Source organism: Arachis hypogaea, chromosome 3 (assembly GCF_003086295.3).
Source record: "Arachis hypogaea cultivar Tifrunner chromosome 3, arahy.Tifrunner.gnm2.J5K5, whole genome shotgun sequence".
Taxonomy (NCBI): Eukaryota; Viridiplantae; Streptophyta; class Magnoliopsida; order Fabales; family Fabaceae; genus Arachis; species Arachis hypogaea.
In genome coordinates this window covers 82,909,975-82,929,645 of record NC_092038.1, presented here as the reverse complement: position 1 = coordinate 82,929,645, position 19,671 = coordinate 82,909,975, and the positions used below count along the sequence as shown (strand labels likewise).

The following is a 19,671-nucleotide window of genomic DNA, read 5'->3' as shown; positions in this document are numbered from 1 at the left end:
AATTGCACAGAAAAAGCTGGGCGTTCAAAACGCCCAGTGAAGAAGGACAGACTGGCGTTTAAACGCCAGCCAGGGTACCTGGTTGGGCGTTTAACGCCCAAAAGGGTAGCATTTTGGGCGTTAAACGCCAGAATGGATACCATTCTGGGCGTTTAACGCCAGGATGGCACAAGGGGGAAGATTTTGTTTTCAAAATCAATTTTTTTTAAGTTTTCAAAGTTTTTCAAAATCAAATCTTTTTCAAATCAAATCTTTTCAATCAAATCTTTTTCAAAATCAATTTCTTTCCTTTTTCAAAAATACTTATTAACAATTAATGATTTGATTGAACATTTTTTGCCTTTTCTGTTGAGGAAGGTTTTATGTTTGATTCATATCTTTTCTTGTTAGGCAAGTCATTAATTTTTAAAATCATATCTTTTCAAATTGTTTTCAAATCATATCTTTTAAAATTGTTTTCAAATCATATCTTCTCAATCACATCTTTTTAAAACCAATCATATCTTCTTAACCACATCTTTTTCAAAATAGTTTTCAATCAAATGTTTCTGATTTCTAATTTCAAAATCTTTTTCAAAAATCATTTGATTTCTTTTCCCTTTTCATTTTCGAAAATTAAGTAATGTTTTTCAAAAATATTTTTTTTTAAATTTTCCACTTAATTTTCGAAAATTACTTCCCTCCTTCTCACATCCTTCTATTTATGGACTAACACTATTCCTTAATGCAAAATTCGAACTCCATCTTCTTTGATAAGTTCGAATTTTCCACTTCTGTCTTCTACTCTTCTTTTCCTCTGACACTTCAAGGAATCTCTATACTGTGACATAGAGGATTCCACATTTTCTTGTTTCCTTCTCTTTCTTATGAGCAGGAGCAAAGACAAAGGCATTCTTGTTGAGGCTGATCCTGAACCTGAAAGGACCTTGAAGAGAAAGCTAAGAGAAGCCAAAGTACAACTCTCTTTAGAGCACCCGAACGAACTCTTCAAGGAAGAAGAACTCATGGCAGCCGAAAACAACAACAATGCCAACAATGCAAGGAAGATGCTTGGTGACTTTACTGCACCTACTCCCGATTTCTATGGGAGAAGCATCTCTATCCCTGCCATTGGAGCAAACAACTTTGAGCTTAAGCCTCAATTAGTTTCTCTAATGCAACAGAATTGCAAGTTCCATGGACTTCCACTGGAAGATCCTCATCAGTTTTTAGCTGAGTTCTTGCAAATCTGTGACACAGTCAAGACTAATGGGGTTGACCCTGAGGTCTACAGACTGATGCTATTCCCTTTTGCTGTAAGAGACAGAGCTAGAACATGGTTGGACTCTCAACCTAAAGAAAGCCTGGACTCTTGGGAAAAGCTAGTCAATGCCTTCTTGGCAAAGTTCTTTCCACCTCAAAAATTGAGTAAGCTTAGAGTGGAAGTCCAAACCTTCAGACAGAAGGAAGGAGAATCCCTCTATGAAGCTTGGGAAAGATACAAACAATTGATCAGAAAGTGTCCCACTGATATGCTTTCTGAATGGAGCATCATAGGTATTTTCTATGATGGTCTCTCTGAACTGTCCAAGATGTCCTTGGATAGCTCTTCTGGAGGATCTCTTCATCTGAAGAAGACGCCTACTGAAGCTCAAGAACTGATTGAAATGGTTGCAAATAACCAATTCATGTACACTTCTGAAAGAAATCCTGTGAACAATGGGACTAGTCAGAAGAAAGGAGTTCTTGAGATTGACACTCTGAATGCCATATTGGCTCAGAATAAAATATTGACTCAACAAGTCAATATGATTTCTCAAAGTCTGTCTGGGATACAAAATGCACCAAGCAGTACTAAGGAAGCTTCATCTGAGGAAGAAGCTTATGATCCTGAGAACCCTTCAATAGAAGAGGTGAATTACATGGGAGAACCCTATGGAAACGCCTACAATCCTTCATGGAGGAATCATCCAAATCTTTCATGGAAGGATCAACAGAGACCCCAACAAGGTTTCAATAACAATAATGGTGGAAGAAACAGGTTTAGCAATAGCAAGCCTTTTCCATCATCTTCTCAGCAACAGACAGAGAGTTCCAAGCAGAATAATTCTGACTTGGCAACCATGGTCTCTGATCTAATCAAAACCACTCAAAGTTTCATGACTGAAACTAGGTCCTCCATCAGAAATCTGGAAGGACAAGTGGGTCAGCTGAGCAAGAAAATTACTGAACTCCCTCCAAGTACTCTTCCAAGCAATACAGAAGAAAATCCAAAAGGAGAGTGCAAAGCCATTAACATGGCCGAATTCTGGGAGGAAGAAGAGGCAGTGAACGCCACTGAGGAAGACCTCACTGAACGTCCACTGACCTCCAATGAGTTCCCCAATGAGGAACCTTGGGAATCTGAGGCTCAAACTGAGACCATAGAGATTCCATTGGACTTACTCCTGCCATTCATGAGCTCTGATGAGTATTCTTCCTCTGAAGAGGATGAGTATGTCACTGAAGAGCAAGTTGCTAAATACCTTGGAGCAATCATGAAGCTAAATGACAAGTTATTCGGAAATGAGACTTGGGAGGATGAATCCCCTTTGCTCACCAAAGAACTGAATGACTTGTCTAGGCAGAAACCACCTCAAAAGAGGCAAGATCCTGGGAAGTTTTCTATACCTTGTACCATAGGCACCATGACCTTCAAAAAGGCCTTGTGTGACTTAGGGTCAAGTGTGAACCTCATGCCCCTCTCTGTAATGGAGAAATTAGGGATCTTTGAGGTGCAAGCTGCAAAGATCTCACTAGAGATGGCAGACAACTCAAGAAAACAAGCCTATGGACTTGTAGAGGATGTTCTGGTTAGAGTTGAAGACCATTACATCCCTACTGATTTCATAGTCCTAGAGACTGGGAAGTGCATGGATGAATCCATCATCCTTGGCAGACCCTTCCTAGCCACAGCAAAGGCTGTGATTGATGTTGATAGAGGAGAGTTGATCATTCAAGTGAATGAAGAGTCCTTGATGTTTAAGGCCCAAGGATATCCCTCTGTCATCATGGAGAGGAAGCATGAAGAGCTTCTCTCAAAACAGAGCCAAACTGAGCCCCCACAGTCAAACTCTAAGTTTGGTGTTGGGAGGCCACAACCAAACTCTAAGTTTGGTGTTGAACCCCCACATTCAAACTCTAAGTTTGGTGTTGGGAGGTTCCAACACGGTTCTGAGCATTTCTGAGGCTCCATGAGAGTCCTCTGTCAAGCTAATGACATTAAAGAAGCGCTTGTTGGGAGGCAACCCAATGTTTTATAATTAATTATTTTCTTTTGTTATTTTATCTTTTTTGTAGGTTGATGATCATAAGAAGTCACAAAAACAATGAAAAAAGCAAAAACAAAATGAAAAACAGGAAGAAAAATAGCACACCCTGGAGGAAGATGCTGCTGGCGTTTAAACGCCAGTAAGCCTAGCAGTTGGGCGTTTAACGCCCAGTCTGGCACCCTTCTGGGCGTTTAACGCCAGAAAGGGGCACCAGACTGGCGTTAAACGCCAGTAAAGGGCAAGAACCTGGCGTTAAACGCCAGGAATGGGCACCAGCCCGGCGTTTAACGCCAGAAATGGCTCAAAACGTGGATTTTGATGCCATTTGGTGCAGGGATGCCTTTTCCTTGACACTACAGGATCTGTGGACCCCACAGGACCCTACCATCACTCTCTCTCTTCTTCCCCCATTCACCAATCACCTCAACACCTCTTCCCCAAAAACCCCTCACCTATCAAATCCCATCTTTCTCTTCACCACTCACATCCATCCTTCATAAATCCCCACCAACCTCACCCTTCAAATTCAAACCACTTTCCCTCCCAAACCCACCCATAATGGCCGAACCTTTACCCCCTCTCTCCTATATATACCCTTCTTCAACCCTTCATTTTCACAACCTAAACACCACTTCTCCCCCTCTTTGGCCGAATTCACCACCATCTCCCTCTTCCTCATTTCTTCTTCTTCTACTCTCTTCTTTCTTCTTTTGCTCGAGGACGAGCAAACATTTTAAGTTTGGTGTGGTAAAAGCGTTGCTTTTTCGTTTTTCCATAACCATTATGGCATCCAAGGCCGGAGAAACCTCTAGAAAGAGAAAAGGGAAGGCAAAGGCTTCCACCTCCGAGTCATGGGAGATGGATAGATTCCTCTCAAGGGATGAATTTTCCTCCACAAAACTATTGGGAGCAACTAAACACCTCCCTAGGAGAGTTAAGTTCCAACATGGGACAACTAAGGGTGGAGCATCAAGAACACTCCATCATCCTTCATGAGATTAGAGAAGATCAAAGAATCATGAGGGAGGAGCAACAAAGACAAGGAAGAGACATTGAGGAGCTCAAGCACTCCATAGGATCTTCAAGAGCAAGGAAGAGCCGCCATCACTAAGGTGGACCCGTTCCTTGATTTCCTTGTTATTTATTCTTCTGTTTTTCGAATTTTATGCTTATGTTTATCCATGTTTGTGTCTTGTGATCATTAGTGTCTTAGTGTCTATGCCTTAAAGTTATGAATGTCCTATGAATCCATCACCTTTCTTGAATAAAAATGTGCTTAATTGAAAAAGAAAAAGAAGTGCATGAATTTTGAATTTTATAACAGTTTAATTATTTTGATGTGGTGGCAATAATTTTGTTCTCTGAATGTATGCTTAAACAGTGCATGTGTATCTTGAATTTGTGGTTCATGAATGTTGGCTCTTGAAAGAATGATGAAAAAGGAGACATGTTACTGAGGATCTGAAAAATCATAAAAATGATTCTTGAAGCAAGAAAAAGCTATTCAAAAAAAAAAAAAAAAAAAGAGAAAAATCGAAAAAAAAAAGGAAAAAATAGAAAGAAAACGAAAAGAAATAGAGAAATAAGAGTTGTGATCCAAGGCAAATAAGAGTGTGCTTAAGAACCCTGGACACCTCTAATTGGGGACTTTAGCAAAGCTGAGTCACAATCTGAAAAGGTTCACCCAATTATGTGTCTGTGGCATGTATGTATCCGGTGGTAATACTGGAAGACAGAGTGCTTTGGGCCACAGCCAAGACTCAATAAGTAGATATGTTCAAGAATCATCATACTTTACTAGGAGAATCATTAACACTATCTGGATTCTGAGTTCCTAAAGAAGCCAATCATTTTGAATCTCAAAGGAGAGAGTGAGATGCCAAAACTGTTCAGAGGCAAAAAGTTAAAAGCCCCGCTCATCTAATTAATACTGATCTTCATAGATGTTTTTGGAATTCATTGCATATTCTCTTCTTTTTATCTTATTTGATTTTCAGTTGCTTGGGGACAAGCAACAATTTAAGTTTGGTGTTGTGATGAGCGGATAATTTGTATACTTTTTGGCATTGTTTTTAGTATGTTTTTGATATGATATAGTTAGTTTTTGGTATATTTTTATTAGTTTTTAGTTAAAATTCACTTTTCTGGACTTTACTATGAGTTTGTGTGTTTTTCTGTGATTTCAGGTATTTTCTGGCTGAAATTGAGGGACCTGAGCAAAAATCTGATTCTGAGACCAAAAAGGACTGCAGATGCTGTTGGATTCTGACCTCCCTGCACTCGAAGTGGATTTGCTGGAGCTACAGAAGCCCAATTGGTGCGCTCTCAACGGCTTTGGAAAGTAGACATCCTGGGCTTTCCAGCAATATTTGATAGTCCATACTTTGCCCAAGATTTGATGGCCCAAACCGGCGTTCAAAGTCACCTCAGGAAATCCCAGCGTTAAACGCTGGAACTGGCACCCAAATGGGAGTTAAACGCCCAAACTGGCACTAAAGCTGGCGTTTAACTCCAAGAGGAGTCTCTGCACGAAATTTGCTTCATTGCTCAGCCCAAGCACACACCAAGTGGGCCCAGAAGTGGATTTTTATGTCATTTACTCATTTCTGTACACCTTAGGTTACTAGTTTTCTATAAGTTGGACCTTTGACTATTGTATTAGAAGTCTTTGGATCTTTATATCTTTTGATCACTTTAGATCTTAGATCATTGGGAGGCTGGCCATTCGGCCATGCCTAGACCTTATGCTTATGTATTTTCAACGGTGGAGCTTCTACACACCATAGATTAAGGTGTGGAGCTCTGCTGTACCTCGAGTATTAATGCAATTACTATTGTTCTTCCATTCAATTCCGCTTGTTCTTTATCCAAGATATCACTTGTTCTTCAACTTGATGAAGGTGATGATTGACGCCCATCACCATTCTCACCCATGAACAAAGTGACTGACAACCACTCTTGTTCTACAAGCATTTGAGGCTTGGTGAATATCTCTTGGATTCCTGATTGCACGATGCATGGTTGATCGCCTGACAACCGAGTGCTCGCCTGACAAACGAGCCAACCATTCCGTGAGATCAGAATCTTCGTGGTATAGGCAAGAACTGATGGCAGCATTCAAGAGAATCCGGAAGGTCTAACCTTGTCTGTGGTATTCTGAGTAGGATTCAATGACTGAATGATTGTGACGTGCTTCAAACCTGTAACTTACTGGGCGTTAGTGACAGACACAAAAGAATCACTGGATTCTATTCCGGTAGGGGAGGGAACCACACCGGTGATTGGCAGCACTGTGACAGAGTGTGTGCATTAGCTTTCACTGCGAGGATGGGAGGTAGCTGCTGACAACAGTGAGACCCTACACGAGTTTGCCATGGAAAGGAGTAAGAAGAATTGGATGAAGACTGTAGGAAAGCAGAGAGACGGAAGGGAAGGCATCTTCATACGCTTATCTGAAGTTCCTACCAATGAATTACATAAGTATCACTATCTTTATCTTTTATGTTATTTTCGTTCATCACCATATACATTTGAGTTTGCCTGACTAAGATTTACAAGATGACCATAGCTTGCTTCAATACTAACAATCTCCGTGGGATCGACCCTTACTCGCGTAAGGTTTATTACTTGGACGACCCAGTGCACTTGCTGGTTAGTTGTGCGAAGTTGTGTAATGCCATGGTATTGAGCCACCAAGTTCTTGGAGCCATCCCTTTTTCACTTGTAATTCTGGTTTTTGCTGTGTTTTCAAAGATGGTAAAGACTAATGATTCCATGAAGGCCTTTAAGAAGGCCAGGAAAGTTACAGCTACTCAAAACATCTCAGCCAGGGCTGTGGGGGAAGGATCTTCTCAGGTCCCCCCTAAGAAGCCGACTTCGGGCGTTTCTGGGCCGAGGAAGGTTATCCGTACTCCTCAGGTCTATTTGGTTGATCCTCCCCAATCAACTTTTGGTGCTACCTCTTCTCCTACTGCCGGCCCTCTGCCAAAAAGACAGAAAACTGTTGAACACTTTGATTTGGATGCCCCCGACTTTGATGCTGTGGGGTTTGTTGACAATTAAATCACTCTTTATGGCCGACTTCCTATGAATGATGTGTCCATTCTTCACCATTTGGATTTTATTACCCGAAGTAGTGTTAAGATGGCACACATAGGAGCATTCTTATTCCGGACCGCTTAGGATATTCCAGTTCATACAATGAAGGCTTTTATGGAGAAGGCTAAGTCGGAGTTTGATAAGATCAAAGGATTGAAGGATGAACTTGATGTGAAGGTGGCAAAGCTGGAAATAGATTTTGAAAATGAGAAGACCCGGGCTACTGCTGTCGTGGCTACTGTAACTCTGGCCGAGGAGATGGCACATAAGGAGAGCTATGTCCATACTTATGGCGAGCTGCTAAAGGCCAGGGAGAGGTTGGAGTCTGCTCAAGCTGATTATACTGATCTCTAGGGCCATCTCGTGTGCAGTGTGACTGATTCCTATGAGAACCTGAAGGCTCAGGTTCGAGTTCTTGCTCCCGAGCTCGACCTGACTCTCTTCACTTTGGACAATACTGTGGAGAATGGTAAGATCGTCCCTACCCCAGATAAAGATGATGAAGAAGGTCTTCCCCCTGAGCCGCCAGTCAAAGGTTCTGCAGCTGTGACTTCTTCCACCACTAGCTTAAGATTTATAAGCATTTTTTTATTTTTGTTCTCTGCTTTAAAGTGAAACCAAGGTGTTTGAGTTATTGCCTCACTAAGAAATTCTTTCTCTATGACATGAATTTCAAATTTCATTGATGTTTGCAAAATACAAATGGAGTTCAACTCATCTTATGGTCAAACAAAATTTTATGGGATATCATCCACCATCACCAATATCTAATGATGGCTGGGAATATCACCAAGAGAATACACATTCTCAGCACTCCAACTCATGGATATTTGCTTCAGAAACACAAGATGAGCAAGAGAACCATATGGGATATTTTCTTCCACCACAAAATGATGCAAGTCATGATTCTAATGGTGGCTGGGAAGGGAATTCTAATGCTCCATATAATATTCATCCAAAGATATCATCACTTGACCATGCTTCAACAGAAAGCCCCTTTCAAAACTCACCACCCACATAAACTTCCATGAACCACTCAAGTTTCTCAAAGCTTGAGTCCATGCTCAAAAGATATGAGGAGAAGACAACGAAAGTTTGGAAAGAACAAGAAAACTCCCTCAAAAACATGGAAGTGCAGCTAGCTCAATTGGTGAGTGCAAAGAAGAAGGAGTAAAAAGTTGATACTAGCTCCAAGAAAGATCATCATGATCTTCAAAGTGTTCTTGGTGTTCATCTTGACATTCATAGTGTTCTTGCATTCATCATTGTGTTTTGATCCGAAATTTTCATGTTTTGGGTAATTTTTTATGTTTTTCTCTCTCATCTTTAAAAATTAAAAAATAAAAAAATATATCTTTTCCTTATTTCCCTCCAAATTTTCGAAATTTTGGGTGGACTTGGTCAAAAATTTTTAAAATTAGTTGTTTCTTACAAGTCAAGTCAAATTTTCAATTTTAAAAAAAATCTTATCTTTTCAAAATCTTTTTCAAAAATCATATCTTTTCCAATTTTTCCTTTTTTTCGAAAATTTCGAAAATCTTTTTCAAACTATTTTCAAAATCTTTTTCTTATCTTTATATCATAATTTTAAAAAATTAGCTAACAATTAATGTGATTGATTCAAAAAATTTGAAGTTTGTTACTTTCTTGTTAAGAAAGGTTCAATCTTTAAGTTCTAGAATCTTATCTTGTAGTTTCTTGTTAGTGAAGTAAGTAATTTCAAATTTTTTAATTAAATCTTTTTATCTTTTATCTTATCTTTTTCAAAAATTTTATCTTTTTCAAAATTTGATTTCAAAATATCTTATCTAACTTCTTATCTTCTTATCTTTTTCAAATTTGATTTTAATATCTTTTTCAATCAACTAACTAACTTTTTGTTTGTTTCCTATCTTTTTTAAAACCAACTAACTACCTATCCCTCTCTAATTTTCGAAATTACTTCTCTCTTTTTCAAAAATTCTTTTTAATTGTTTTAAATTTTAATTTTAATTATATCTTATCTCTGATTTTCGAAAATCACTAACCACTTTTTCAAAATTATTTTTGAAATTCTCCATCTCTTCTCTTATTCTATTTAATTATTTAATTACTAACACTTCTCTTCACCCCTCTCCACCTAATATCCGAATCCCCTCTTCTACATTCTTCTCCCCTTTCTTTTTCTACTAACATAAAGGAATCTCTATACTGTGACATAGAGGATTCCTCTTTCTTTTCTTGTTTTCTTCTCTTTCATATGAGCAGGAACATGGATAAAGGCACTCTTGTTGAAATTGATCCAGAACCTGAAAGGACTCTGAAGAGAAAATTAAGAGAAGCTAAGTTACAACAATCTAAAGGTAACCTTTCAGAAATATTAGAACAAGAGAAGGAGATGGCAGCCGAAAATAATAATAATGCAAGGGGAATGCTTGGTGACTTCACAAAGCCAACGTCCAAGTTTGATGGAAGAAGCATCTCCATTCCTGCCATTGGAGCCAACAACTTTGAGCTAAAACCTCAGCTAGTTGCCTTAATGAAACAAAACTGCAAGTTTTATGGACTTCCATCTGAAGATCCTTATCAGTTTTTAACTGAGTTCTTGCAGATCTGTGAGACTGTAAAGACGAATGGAGTTGATCCTGAAGTCTACAGACTCATGCTTTTCCCTTTTGCTGTAAGAGACAGAGCTAGAATATGGTTGGATTCACAACCCAAGGATAGCTTGGACTCATGGGATAAGCTAGTCACTGCCTTCTTAGATACATTCTTTCCTCCTCAAAAGCTGAGCAAGCTGAGAGTGGATGTTCAAACCTTCAAACAAAAAAATGGTGAATCCCTCTATGAAGCTTGGGAAAGATACAAGCAGCTGACCAAAAGATGTCCATCTGACATGTTTTTAGAATGGACCATATTAGATATATTCTATTATGGCCTGTCTGAATTTTTGAAAATGTCATTGGACCATTCTGCAGGTGGATCTATTCACCTAAAGAAAACGCCTGAAGAGGCTCAAGAACTCATTGACATGGTTGCAAACAACCAATTCATGTACACTTCTGAGAGGAATCCCGTGAATAATGGGATACCTCAGAAGAAAGGAGTTCTTGAAATTGATGCTCTGAATACCATATTGGCTCAGAACAAAGTGTTGACTCAGCAAGTCAACATGATCTCTCAAAGTCTGAATGGATGGCAAAATGCATCCAACAGTACTAAAGAGGCAGCTTCTGAAGAAGCTTATGATCCTGAGAACCCTGCCATGGAAGAGGTTAATTACATGGGTGAACCTTATGGAAACACCTATAATCCATCATGGAGGAATCATCTAAATTTCTCATGGAAGGATCAACAAAAGCCTCAACAAGGCTTTAACAATGGTGGACGCAATAGGCTAAGCAATAGCAAGCCTTTTCCATCATCTTCTCAACAACAGACAGAGAATTCTGAACAAAACACTTCTAATTTAGCCAATCTAGTCTCTGATCTGTCAAAGGCCACCTTCAGTTTTATGAGTGAAACAAGATCCTCCATCAGAAATCTAGAGGCACAAGTGGGCCAGCTGAGTAAGAAAATCATTGAAACTCCTCCCAGTATTCTCCCAAGCAATACAAAAGAGAATCCAAAAGGAGAGTGCAAGGCCATTGATATAATCAATATGGCCGAATGCACAAGGGAGGAGGAGGACGAAAATCCTAGTGAGAAAGACCTCCTGGGACGTCCCTCAAGCAAGAAGGAGTTTCCTATTAAGGATCCACAGGAATCTGAGGCTCATATAGAGACCATAGAGATTCCATTAAATCTCCTTCTGCCATTCATGAGCTCTAAAGACTATTCTTCCTCTGAAGAGGATGAAGATGTGACTGGAGAGCAAGTTGCTCAATATTTAGGAGCAATCATGAAGTTGAATGCCAAGTTGTTTGGTAATGAGACTTGGGAAAGTGAACCTCCCTTGCTCATTAATGAACTAGATACCTGTATTCAGCAAACTCTACCTCAAAAGAAACAAGATCCTGGCAAGTTCTTAATACCTTGTACCATAGGCACCATGACTTTTGAAAAGGCTATATGTGATCTGAGGTCAGGGATAAATCTTATGCCACTCTCTGTAATGGAGAAGCTGGGGATCATTGAGGTACAACCTACCTTGTTCTCATTACAATTGGCAGACAAGTCATTGAGACAAGCTTATGGAATAGTGAAGGACGTGTTAGTAAAGGTTGAAGGCCTTTACATCCCTGCTGATTTCATAATCTTAGACACTAGAAAGGAAGAGGATGAATGCATCATCCTTGGAAGGCCTTTCCTAGCCACAGCAGAAGCTGTGATAGATGTCAACAGAGGTGAATTAGTCCTTCAATTGAATGGGGACTACCTTGTGTTTAAGGCACAAGGCCATCCCTTTGTGACAAAAGAGAGTAAGCATGAAGAGCTTCTCTCAGTTCAGAGTCAAGAAGAGCCCCCACAGTCAAACTCTAAGTTTGGTGTTGGGAGGCCACAACCAAACTCTAAGTTTGATGTTAAGATCCCATATCCAAACTCTAAGTTTGGTGTTGGGACTATACAACATTGACCTGATCACCTTTGTGGCTCCATTAGAGCCACTGTCAAGCTATTGACATTAAAGAAGCGCTTGTTGGGAGGCAACCCAATTTTATCTAATTTTTATTTTATATTATTTTATTTTTATTTTATGTTTTATTAGGTACATGATCATGAGGAGTCACGAAAAAAATCATAAAAATTAAAAACAGAATCAAAAATAGCAGAAGAAAAAAATCACACCCTGGAGGAAGCACAGGCTGGTGTTCAACGCCAGTAAGATGCATCTGGCCGGCGTTCAATGCCAGAACAGAGCATCATTCTAGCGCTGAACACCAGAAACAAGCAACATTCTGGCGCTGAACGCCAGGAATGTGCCTAGAGAAGAAAAGCTGGTGCTGAACGCCAGTAACAAGAATGAAACTGGCGTTCAACGCCAGAAACATGCTTTACATGGGCGTTGAACGCCCAGAATGTGCACCACACGGTGTTTAAACACCAGAATGGTATGCAAAGGCATTTTACATGCCTATTTGGTGCAGGGATGGAATTCCTTGACACCTCAGGATCTGTGGACCCCACAGGATCACCTCAGGATCTGTGGACCCCACAGGATCCCCGCCTACTATATTCCCACCTTACCTCCTAATCCTATTTTGTGATTTCCCCATGTCACACTTCCTAACACTCTTCACCAATCACCTCAATCCCTCTTCCCAATCACCTCCCTCACCACTCACATCCATCCACTTTTCCCCAAAAACCCCACCTACCTTCAAAAATTCAAAAACATTTTCCCACCCATTCCCACCCTAAATGGCCGAACATTCACTCCCCCCTCTCCCTATATATACCCTTCCATTCTACTTCATTTTCACACAACACAACCCCCTCTTCTTCACCTTGGCCGAACCTATATCTCTCCCTCTCTACCATATTCTCTTCTTCTTCTTCTTCTTATCTTCTTTCTTCTATTGCTCGAGGGCGAGCAATCTTTTAAGTTTGGTGTGGTAAAAGCATAAGCTTTTTGTTTTTCCATTACCATCAATGGCACCTAAGGCCTGAGAATCCTCTAGAGAAGGAAAAGGGAAGACAAAAGCTTCCACCTCCGAGTCATGGGAGATGGAAAGATTCATCTCCAAAAGCCATCAAGACCACTTCTATGATGTTGTGGCAAAGAAGAAGGTGATCCTTGAGGTCCCTTTCAAGCTCAAGAAAAATGAGTATCCGGAGATCCGACATGAAATCCGAAGAAGAGGTTGGGAAGTCTTAACCAACCCCATGCAACAAGTCAGAATCTTAATGGTTCAAGAGTTCTATGCCAATGCATGGATCACTAGGAACCATGATCAAAGTATGAACCCGAATCCAAAGAATTACCTCACAATGGTTCGGGGGAAATACTTAGATTTTAGTCCAGAAAATGTGAGGTTGGCGTTTCACTTGCCCATGATGCAAGGAGATGAACGCCCCTACACTAGAAGGGTCAACTTTAATCAAAGGTTGGACCAAGTCCTAATGGACATATGTGTGGAAGGAGCTCAATGGAAAAGAGACTCCAAGGGCAAGCCAGTTCAACTAAGAAGATTGGACCTCAAGCCTGTGGCTAGAGGATGGTTGGAGTTCATTTAACGCTCCATCATTCCTACTAGCAACTGATTTGAAGTTACTGTGGATCGGGCCATCATGATTCATAGCATCATGATTGGAGAGGAAGTAGAAGTTCATGAGGCCATCTCCAATGAAATATACAAAATAGCCGACAAGTCCTCCACCATGGCAAGGCTAGCTTTTCCTCACCTTATTTGCCATCTATGTTACTCAGCTGGAGTTATCATAGAAGGAGACATCTCCATTGAAGAGGATAAGCCCATCACCAAGAAGAGGATGGAGCAAGCAAGAGAGACCCTTCACGGTTCTCAAGAGATGCATGAGGAAGCTCATCATCAAGAAATCCCTGAGATGCCTCAAGGGATGCACTTTCCTCCCAACAACTATTGGGAGCAACTCAACACTTCCTTAGAAGATTTGAGCCACAATGTTGAACAATTAAGGGTGGAACATCATGAGCACTCCATCATTCTCCATGAAATGAGAGAAGATCAAAGAGCAATGAGGGAGGAGCAACAAAGGCAAGGAAGGGACATAGAAGAGCTTAAGGACATTGTTGGTCCTTCAAGAAGAAGACGCCACTAAAGGTGGATTCATTCCTTGTTCTTATTTCTTTCTGTTTTTCGGTTTTTAATGTTGTGTTTATCTATGTTTTGTGCCTCTACTTCATGATCATTAGTTTGTAGTAACCATGTCTTAAAGCTATGAATAAAATCCATTAATCCTTCACCTCTCTTAAATGAAAAATGTTTTAATTCAAAAGAACAAGAAGTACATGAATTTCGAATTTATCCTTGAATTTAATTTAATTATATTGATGTGGTGACAATACTTTTTGTTTTCTGAATGAATGATTGAACAGTGCATATTTTTGATCTTGTTGTTTATGAATGTTAAAACTGTTGGCTCTTGAAAGAATGATGAACAAAGAGAAATGTTATTGATGATCTGAAAAATCATGAAATTGATTCTTGAAGCAAGAAAAAGCAGTGAAAAAGAAAAAGCTTGCGAAAAAAAAATGGCGAAAAAAATATAGAAAGAAAAAGAAAAAGCAAGCAGAAAAAGCCAATAGCCCTTAAAACCAAAAGGCAAGGGTAAAAAGGATCCAAGGCTTTGAGCATCAATGGATAGGAGGGCCCAAGGAAATAAAATCCAGGCCTAAGCGGCTAAATCAATCTGTCCCTAACCATGTGCTTGTGTCATGAAGGTCCAAGTGAAAAGCTTGAGACTGAGTGGTTAAAGTCGTGATCCAAAGCAAAAAGAGTGTGCTTAAGAGCTCTGGACACCCTAATTGGGGACTCTAGCAAAGCTGAGTCACAATCTGAAAAGGTTCACCCAGTCATGTGTCTGTGGCATTTATGTATCCGGTGGTAATACTGGAAAACAAAGTGCTTAGGGCCACGTCCAAGACTCATAAAAGTAGCTGTGTTCAAGAATCAAACATGCTTAACTAGGAAAGTAAAAACACTATCCGAAATTCTAAGTTCCTAGAGAAGCCAATCATTCTAAACTTCAAAGGAAAAAGTGAGATGCCAAAACTGTTCAGAAGCAAAAAGCTACAAGTCCCGCTCATCTAATTATAATTAATATTCATTGATACTTTGAAATTTATAGTACATTCTCTTCTTTTTATCCTAATTGATTTTCAGTTGCTTGGGAACAAGCAACAATTTAAGTTTGGTGTTGTGATGAGCGGATAATTTATACGCTTTTTGGCATTGTTTTTAGGTAGTTTTTAGTAAGTTCAAGCTACTTTTAGGGATGTTTTCATTAGTTTTTATGTTAAATTCACATTTTTGGACTTTACTATGAGTTTGTGTGTTTTTCTGTGATTTCAGGTAATTTCTGGCTGAAATTGAGGGACTTGAGCAAAACTCTGAAAAAGGCTGACAAAAGGACTGCTGATACTGTTGGAATCTGACCTCCCTGCACTCAAAATGGAATTTCTGGAGCTACAGAACTCCAAATGGCACGCTCTCAACGTTGTTGAAAAGTAGACATCCAGAGCTTTCCAGAAATATATAATAGTCCATTTTTTATTCGGAAATTGATGACGTAACTTGGCGTAGAACGCCAAGTACATGCTGCTGTCTGGAGTTAAACGCCAAAAACACGTCATGATCCGGAGTTGAACGCCCAAAACACGTTATAACTTGGAGTTCAACTCCAAGAGAAGCCTCAGCTCGTGGATAGATCAAGCTCACCGCAAGCATACACCAAGTGGGCTCCGGAAGTGGATTTATGCATCAATTACTTACTCATGTAAACCCTAGTAGCTAATCTAGTATAAATAGGATAAGTTACTATTGTATTAGACATCTTTTGACAGTTTAATCTTTTGACATTGGTAGTCTTTGATCATTCGGTCTCTTGATCATTCAGGGGGCTGGCCATTCGGCCATGCCTGAACCTTTCACTTATGTATTTTCAAGAGTGGAGTTTCTGCACACCATAGATTAAGGGTGTGGAGCTCTGCTGTACCTCAAATTTCAATACAATTACTATTACTTTCTATTCAATTCTCTTTTATTCTTATTCCAAGATATACATTGCACAACACTTTGATGAATGTGATGATCCATGACACTCATCATCATTCTCACCTATGAACGCGCATGATTGACAACCACTTTCGTTCTACCTTAGGCCGGGCGCATATCTCTTAGATTCCCCAACAAAATCTTCGTGGTATAAGCTAGATAGATGGCAGCATTCATGAGGATCCGGGAAGTCTAAACCTTGTCTATGGTATTCCGAGTAGGATTCTGGGATTGAATGACTGTGACGAGCTTCAAACTCCTGAAGGCTGGGCGTGATGACAAACGCAAAAGAATCAAGGGATTCTATGCCAACCTGATTGAGAACCGACAGATGATTAGCCGTGCTGTGACAGAGCATAGGAACGTTTTCACTGAGAGGATGGGATGTAGCCATTGACAACGGTGATGCCCTACATACAGCTTGCCATGGAAAGGAGTAAGAAGGATTGGATGAATGTAATAAGAGAGTAGAGATTCAAGAGGAGCACAGCATCTCCATACGCCTATCTGAAATTTCCACTATTGATTTACATAAGTATTTCTATCCCTTTTATTTTCTATTTATCAATTAATTTTTGAACTCATCATAAACCAATTTAATCTGCCTAACTGAGATTTACAAGGTGACCATAGCTTGCTTCATACCAACAATCTCTGTGGGATCGATCCTTACTCACGTAAGGTATTACTTGGATGACCCAGTACACTTGCTGGTTAAGTTGAACGAAGTTGTGTCCACACATAGTTGAAAAAGCAATGAATTTTACAAAATACAATAACAAAGGAATCACAATTTTTTCCACCAGTATGCTAAGAAAATGCCCCTCTGAAATGTTTTCAGAGTGGGTACAATTAGACATCTTCAACTATGGGCTTACAGAAAAAGCTCAAATGTCTCTAGACCACTCAGCTGGTGGATCTATACATATGAGGAAGACGATTGAAGAAGCTCAAGAGCTTATAGATGCTGTTGCTAGAAATCAACATCTATACTCAAGCAGTGAGTCCTCTACAAAATAAGAAGCTATGGCAGTAACTACTGATCCTAATCCTCAAGAACAGATTGTTGAGCTTAATCAGCAATTACTCCTGATGACAAAACAGTTAGCAGAATTTAAAGAGATGCTCCAAGAAACCAAAATTGCTAACAAGAATATAGAATCACAGTTGAATCAGACAAAACAGCAGTTATCTAAACAGATAACAGTAGAATGCCAAGCAGTTCAATTGAGGAGTGGGAAGACATTGAATAACACTGCTCAAAGTAGCAAAAAGCTAAGAAAGAAACAACTGACAGAGGATAACCAAACCACTGCCCAAAATCCCTCTGAGGACAGTAAGAGCCCAGAGAGAAATACTCCTGGCGTTCAAACGCCAGAAAGGGGGAAAAAGTTGGCGTTAAACGCCCATTCCTTGCCCAGTTCTAGCGTTCAAACGCCAGAAAGGGGGGAAAGTTGGCGTTAAACGCTTATTCCTCACCCAGTCCTGGCGCTCAAACGCCAGTGAGGAATCAGACACCTGAGAGTGCTGATAGTAACCCCTCTAAAAAGCCTTCTCCAACCACCTCTGTAGGGAATAAACCTGCAGCAACTAAGGTTGAAGAATATAAAGCCAAGATGCCTTATCCTCAGAAACTCTGCCAAGCGGAACTGGATAAACAATTTACTTGCTTTGCAGACTATCTAAGGACTCTTGAATTAAAGATTCCGTTTGCAGAGGCACTTGAGCAAATACCTTCTTATGCTAAGTTCATGAAAGAGATCTTAAGTCATAAGAAGGATTGGAGAGAAACTGAAAAGGTGTTTCACACTGAAGAATGCAGTGCAGTCATTCTGAAGAGCTTACCAGAGAAGCTTCAAGATCCAGGAAGCTTTATGATACCATGCACATTAGAAGGTGCTTGTACCAAGACAGCCCTATGTGACCTTAGAGCAAGTATCAATCTAATACTTGCATCTACTATCAGAAAGCTTGGGTTGACTGAAGAAGTCAAACCAACCTGGATATGTCTCCAACTTGCTGAATGCTCCATTAAATATCCATCGGGCATAATTGAGGACATGATTGTCAAGGTTGGGCCATTCGCCTTTCCAACTGACTTTGTAGTGCTGGAAATGGAGGAGCACAAGAGTGCAACTCTCATCCTAGGAAGACCCTTCCTAGCATCTGGACGAACTCTCATTGATGTACAAAAAGGGGAAGTGACCCTGAGAGTCAATGAGGATGAGTTCAAGTTGAATGCTGTCAAAGCTATGCAGCATCCAGACACATCAAATGACTGCATGAGCGCTGACATTATTGACTCTTTAGTGGAAGAGATCAATATGACTGAGAGTTTCGAATCTGAGCTTGAGGATATCTTTAAGATGTTCAGCCTAACCTGGAGGAACCAGAGGAAATACAAGAACCTCTGAAAATTCCTCAGGAAGAGGATAAACCTCCTAGACCCGAGCTCAAACCATTACCACCATCCCTAAAGTATGCATTTTTGGGAGAAGGTGACACTTTTCCAGTGATTATAAGCTCTGCTTTAAACTCACAGTAAGAGGAAGTACTAATTCAAGTGCTAAGGACACATAAGACAGCTCTTGGGTAGTCCATAAGTGATCTTAAGGGCATTAGCCCAGCAAGATGAATGCACAAGATCCTATTGGAAGATAATGCCAAGCCAGTGGTTCAACCACAGAGGCGGCTAAATCCAGCCATGAAGGAGGTGGTGTAGAAAGAGGTCACTAAGTTACTAGAGGTTGGGATTATTTATCCTATTTCTGATAGCCCCTGGGTGAGCCCTGTCCAAGTTGTCCCCAAGAAGGGAGGCATGACAGTGGTTCATAATGAAAAGAATGAACTGGTTCCCACAAGAACAGTTACAGGGTGGCGTATGTGTATTGACTATAGAAGGCTTAATACAGCCACCAGAAAGGATCATTTTCCTTTACCATTCATAGACCAAATGCTAGAAAGACTAGCTGGTCATGACTATTACTGCTTTTTGGATGGCTATTTAGGTTACAACCAAATTGTAGTAGATCTTCAGGACCAAGAGAAGACAGCATTCACTTGCCCTTCTGGCATGTTTGCCTACAGAAGAATGCCTTTTGGTCTATGTAATGCACCTGCAACTTTTTAGAGATGCATGATATCCATCTTCTCTGATATAGTAGAGAAGTTCCTGGAAGTCTTCATGGATGACTTCTCAGTATATGGAGACTCATTCAGCTCCTGTCTTAACATCCAGCACTTGTCGTGAAAAGGTGCCAAGAGACTAACCTGGTCTTAAACTGGGAGAAATGTCACTTCATGGTGACTGAAGGAATTGTCCTTGGGCACAAAATTTCAGGCAAGGGAATAGAGGTGGATCAAGCAAAGGTAGAAGTAATTGAAAAATTACCACCACCTACCAATGCTAAGGCAATCAGAAGCTTTCTAGGGCATGCAGGATTTTACAGAAGGTTTATAAAGGACTTTCCAAAAATTGCAAAACCTCTAAACAACCTGCTAGCTGCTGACACGCCATTTGTGTTTGACACAGAGTGTCTGCAGGCGTTTGCAACCCTGAAAGCCAAGCTGGTCACAGCACCAGTAATCTCTGCACCAGATTGGACATT

At 40.2% G+C, this 19,671-nt stretch overlaps 1 non-coding gene across 1 annotated transcript; it reads right to left on the bottom strand.

Moving 5' to 3' along the window:
* Positions 1–1,409: 1,409 nt before the first annotated feature.
* On the bottom strand, positions 1,410–1,517 carry LOC112793464 (small nucleolar RNA R71). Its single transcript, XR_003198153.1, has one exon. It is a non-coding gene; the product is annotated as a small nucleolar RNA R71 (small nucleolar RNA).
* Between the last annotated feature and the right edge of the window lie 18,154 nt (positions 1,518–19,671).